This window comes from Quercus suber, unplaced genomic scaffold (assembly GCF_002906115.3).
Source record: "Quercus suber isolate HL8 unplaced genomic scaffold, Cork oak 2.0 scaffold_301, whole genome shotgun sequence".
NCBI lineage: Eukaryota > Viridiplantae > Streptophyta > Magnoliopsida > Fagales > Fagaceae > Quercus > Quercus suber.
The window spans coordinates 686,318-690,953 of NW_027069757.1; the positions used below are offsets into that span (position 1 = coordinate 686,318).

The window sequence follows — 4,636 nt, forward strand, 5'->3', positions numbered from 1 at the left end:
TCCAACATTTCCTTATAACCCAGAAGAATTAATAATGTTCATCTCAGAATACTTCAATTTACCAAGCAAGGCATTAAATTGTCATTTACTGCCCTGAAATGGTCCAAAATTTATAATCTGAACTCGTGTCCACTGATAGCATTTAGGCATCAACAAGGAGGATCAAAAGGATCACCATGGACATTTAGATGTAGACGTATATGCATACATATATGAACATAATGCACGAAGCAAACATCTCAACCCATGTGTGATTTCATCATTTCATGTGCTATGGCACCATAATATAATTCTTTTGCATGGTTGTAAACATTCTTATAGTGGGCTAAAGTAAGTGACCAAACTGGCATTTAGCAATTGTAGTTTAGTCATTAGATCACCACACACTTACTCTTAATGAGAATAGTCCTACATAGTACATGTTGGCAGTGGAGCCTAGTTGTGTTTGATCCAATTAACGACCTAACCCGACCTGAATAATGTTGCGTGGTTTTTAATGGGAGATTTTTTGAGGTTTAGTCCATGGCTCGTTTTACAGCCCATTGTGAATCTGTGCGTAGGATATAGAAACCATTATTTTGGTGATTAGGGTTTTTCGAGTTGGAGTTTTAGAGAGAGAAAAAAAACTATACTACCGCAATTTGTATTTTTTCCTGATAATAATGAAATTCCTACAACTCTGTGGACGTAGGCAAATTGCTTAACTATGTAAATACTGTCTTGTGCATGTGATTATTTTTTTTTGACGTGTGTTTTCTCTATTTTGTTTCTCACATGTTTGGAAATTTCAGGTTAATTCCCTACTGTACATACTAAAGTTAATATAAATATTGATATAATGTGGTAATGCTATATGAGACATATCAATTAGAAACGAACAACCTCCAACAATCAAAACGATGGAATAATTGAAGAAATGGGAGGCTAACTTTAGGAGAGAGACCAGTAGCAAACCAATGCCCTCCACCTGGATGATGGTCAACCTTGATATTTTGAACAACAGGCTAAACACACACACCGATGAACATACAAACACATGGACAAGAGAAATACTTGCAATATGTACAGTAACTGCTATATGAATAAAAAAATGTACAAATTGCATGAAATATCCAGCTGGATATGCATATTAATATTAACATATAGAAATGAGGGAAGTCAGGGAACTTCATAAGTCAAATAGTATATTGCAATAAAACCTTAATAATCTGAAAGGAGTTTGGTTTTAAACAAGAGTATTACGTGTTTTTTTTTTTTTTTCAATGGGATGAGTATTAGTTATTATTTACAAAAACAGATAAGTACCATTAGCCCATTAATTGTGTATTAATAATTCATAATACAGTAAAACATATTAACTAGTTGATGTTGAATGTCAAAGGGAAGATTCTGGAGTTTAGCAAATTAGGGTTAGGGTTTGTATAGTTCCAGAATATTGCTATGGAAATCAAAAGCATAACGAAGAAAAGCATAAAATAACTACTAGATCATACTTGTAGGTTCCTAGGAATCACTCGTAGTGAATGAAAGCACCACAACTTCTAGGGTTTAAGAAACTCAAATCCAGCTATCAAGTTTTGATTATACATCAAAAACAATAATCATTGCAAAGTTTATAAATTTCTAGCAAGTACAATCAAATTTGTGAGTTCTTAATTCCCATTCAACTTCAACAAAATTCCTAAATATCTACAAACCCTAACCCTAATTTACCAAACGCTAGATTCTTCCCTTGAAATTCTACATTATCATTGGTAAACCCATAAAAGGAGAGTAAAATAAAGGCGAAACTACACTATTGGTCCCTGAAGTTTACCCTATGTGCGCAATTGGTCCCTTAAGTTTAAAGCGAGTACAACTAGTCCCTTAACTTTTAAAACTGAGTTGTATTGGTCCTTTTACTAATTTTGTTAACGGTGTTACTTATGTGGCTAACTTCACAATGATTTGACATTTCCTTTAATGACGTGGCATATTTTTAATTAAAAAATTACAAAATAAGTGAGGAAATATATTAACCGGTACCAAATTTAAAAAAAAAAAAAAAAAAAATTCTGCCCACTGTAAAACCACAGCGAGAGAGAAAGGGAGAGGAAAGAAATCAAACCCAGCCGCCGCCTGAAACTCCATGCCCTAGCCACCGCCGGCAATAGCCCAAGCAGTAGCTGCCGCCGGCGACAGCACAAGCCCAAGCAGCCGCCGACGACAGCCACTGACCCACTGACTCGCCGCTGCTCCTCCTCTTATTGAAACCCCTCTCAGGTATTGCTGATTGTTGTCTTCGTCGGGGTGTTGTCATGTTGGGTGGGTGTTCAATGGATATTTATAAATAATTTTGAATAGATATTTGTAACTAAATTCAAAAGATTATGTTTGGTTTTTGGTAAAGTTGTGAAGTTTTTGTTTTCTTTAGCATTGTTGATTTGAAACATGTTATAGCCATCTACTTTTGGTCCTTCCTGAAGTTTCCTTTATAGTACGGGTACATACACCAATGTCAAATTGTTTTTCTTGTCTTTGGTTCAACGAAGTTGACCGATTTACATCAACTAAGCTTTGCATATACTTACTTGAAGCTAAGGAGAATGAATTTAGAAAGACCATTTTACTTTTTTTTTTAGAAGATCACGTTGCACCAATTTTCAGCTTTGGCCAATTGAACAGCCCAGAGTAGAGCACCAATTTCAAGTATTTATTCTCTCTTTTTCAAAATCTAATACTGATATGATATATATTTCTCTGATGCTCTTTCTTCACACTACACATTTATAGTTTGCGTGAATATGTGATTGTGCTGTTTTTTATTTTTGGAAGAGTCGTGAAGGAGCCAACTGGGTTTATGTTGAATTCAAATATGCTTCTGTCTTTATGTGCATTCACATGTATTGTGTGAATGCACATGAAGTGTGTGTGAATGCACGTAAAGTGTTTGATGAAATGCTCTACAGGAATTCCCTTTGGTTCTTTAGAAAAAAAAAAAAAAGTGGGATTTTGAGGTAGCTAAATGAAGTTAGCTCTTTTTAGTGTTGGGTTTCCTAGAAAGTACTAGATGAAAGTAAATGGATGGGACTTTGGTTTATGTTTTGAGTTTCCAGATATGTAGGAAATCACACATTTTCTTAGATTTCAAATGATTAAAAATCTTATCTTTTAACTTAGAAAATGTGGGAAAAATAAAATATGGTTCTTTTACAATTTCTAATTTTCTATTTGCTTGAATTGGGTTCAATTTGAGCTGGCTTTTGGTAATGAATTTAGTTGAATGATGTTCTGATAAGGCAGCATCCATATTGAGCTTAATCCAGTTCACAGGGGGGGGGGATTAATGCTGTGGAGTTGGCATAGGCAGAGGGGGGTTGGTGTGAGGAGAGACACGGGAGAAATCAAAGAACCTGTGGTGTATGTGTTGAATGGAGGTGGTCACGTCCCATGATGCATTTTGATGGAGAGCATTGTTCCTTGATTTCCAGATTTCTTCAATTGTTAAGGCCATAATCAGAGAGGTCTGCCATTGTTGTTGAGCATCTTCAAAACCTAAAGACCATTTTACTTAAATATGTTTAAGGTAACACATTTTCTTTTAGTGATTCATTGTAGTTGTCTACTTGTCTATGTATTATTATAATTTTTATGTCATAGATTAAGTAATTTACTTTTTTCTGGTGTTGTGGCTAAAACAGTTCCTAAAGCTACTCTAATCATTCATTTATTGGTACTTTTGGATCACATGGAAATCAAAACTTTGCATATCAGCAAAAACTGACTATTGGCTATTAGAACTAACAAAAGAAATAGAATATGAAAGAAAAGATCATATAGTGAACTAAACTGGTAGGGGTATGTACCATTATTTTATTTGCAATCTTTAGAAGCAACAGAAATTCGTGTATCCGTTTGAGATGTCATGGCTGATGGATACTATTGCATTTTTTTTTTTTTTTTTTTTTTTAACATAGATCCAAATAGTTTCTATTTACAGGTTTTATATAAGTTCATGACAGTGCTTATATTGTCTATGCAGAGATGTATACTGAAGGTATATAGGACTGTACTGTGAGTGGCTTTTTCCTCTTCCCACTTCCCAGAATCAACCTTGGTGCAAGGTGGACCATAACCAAGCCATGTTGTCTAGCTTCTTTCCTTGCTGCCAATGAATGTATCAACTTTCAAGACTATCCTATTGTATAAGAATGAGATGGGATTCAATTTTGGGAAGATAAATTCAATTGTGTTTGGTTCCCATGAGATTCTTCAAAAGGGCAGGGCAGACTATATTAGGTTTTAATTTGCTCTGCATTATCATAATCATGGGGCCTAAAAGGATAAAGGAAGGCTGAAAATTACTTTCCCATTCTACTTTGTATTACTTTTTGTGAATATATATTAAAAAAATTACCCCAATACTGAACGACCTTCTCTTTTGTTTTTATTTATTAATTTGGTGTTTCTTGATTGTGTGTGTGTTCATGAGAGATAGCATAACTACTTGTACATTTGCAAGTCATGCTTTTTATGAAGATTTGAACTCCCAGTCTTTGATTTGTATAATGAGTTTTTTCCGTGCTTGTTACGATGACAGTCATGCAATTTGCATCTATTTCTTTACTAGTGTGATTTTCATCTTGCTCAACCACCG

The 4,636-nt window shown here is 34.5% G+C and overlaps 1 long non-coding RNA gene across 5 annotated transcripts; it reads left to right on the plus strand.

The window, feature by feature from the left end:
- Positions 1 to 1,789: 1,789 nt before the first annotated feature.
- Positions 1,790 to 4,401, plus strand: LOC111993959 (uncharacterized). 5 transcript variants are annotated; one of them, XR_010632586.1, is made up of 3 exons: positions 1,790 to 2,262; positions 3,259 to 3,565; positions 4,022 to 4,401. It is a non-coding gene; the product is annotated as an uncharacterized LOC111993959 (long non-coding RNA). The 5 variants fall into 5 exon arrangements; XR_002881023.2 differs by having other exon boundaries at positions 3,279 to 3,565; XR_002881022.2 differs by having other exon boundaries at positions 3,283 to 3,565.
- The last annotated feature ends 235 nt before the right edge of the window (positions 4,402 to 4,636 follow it).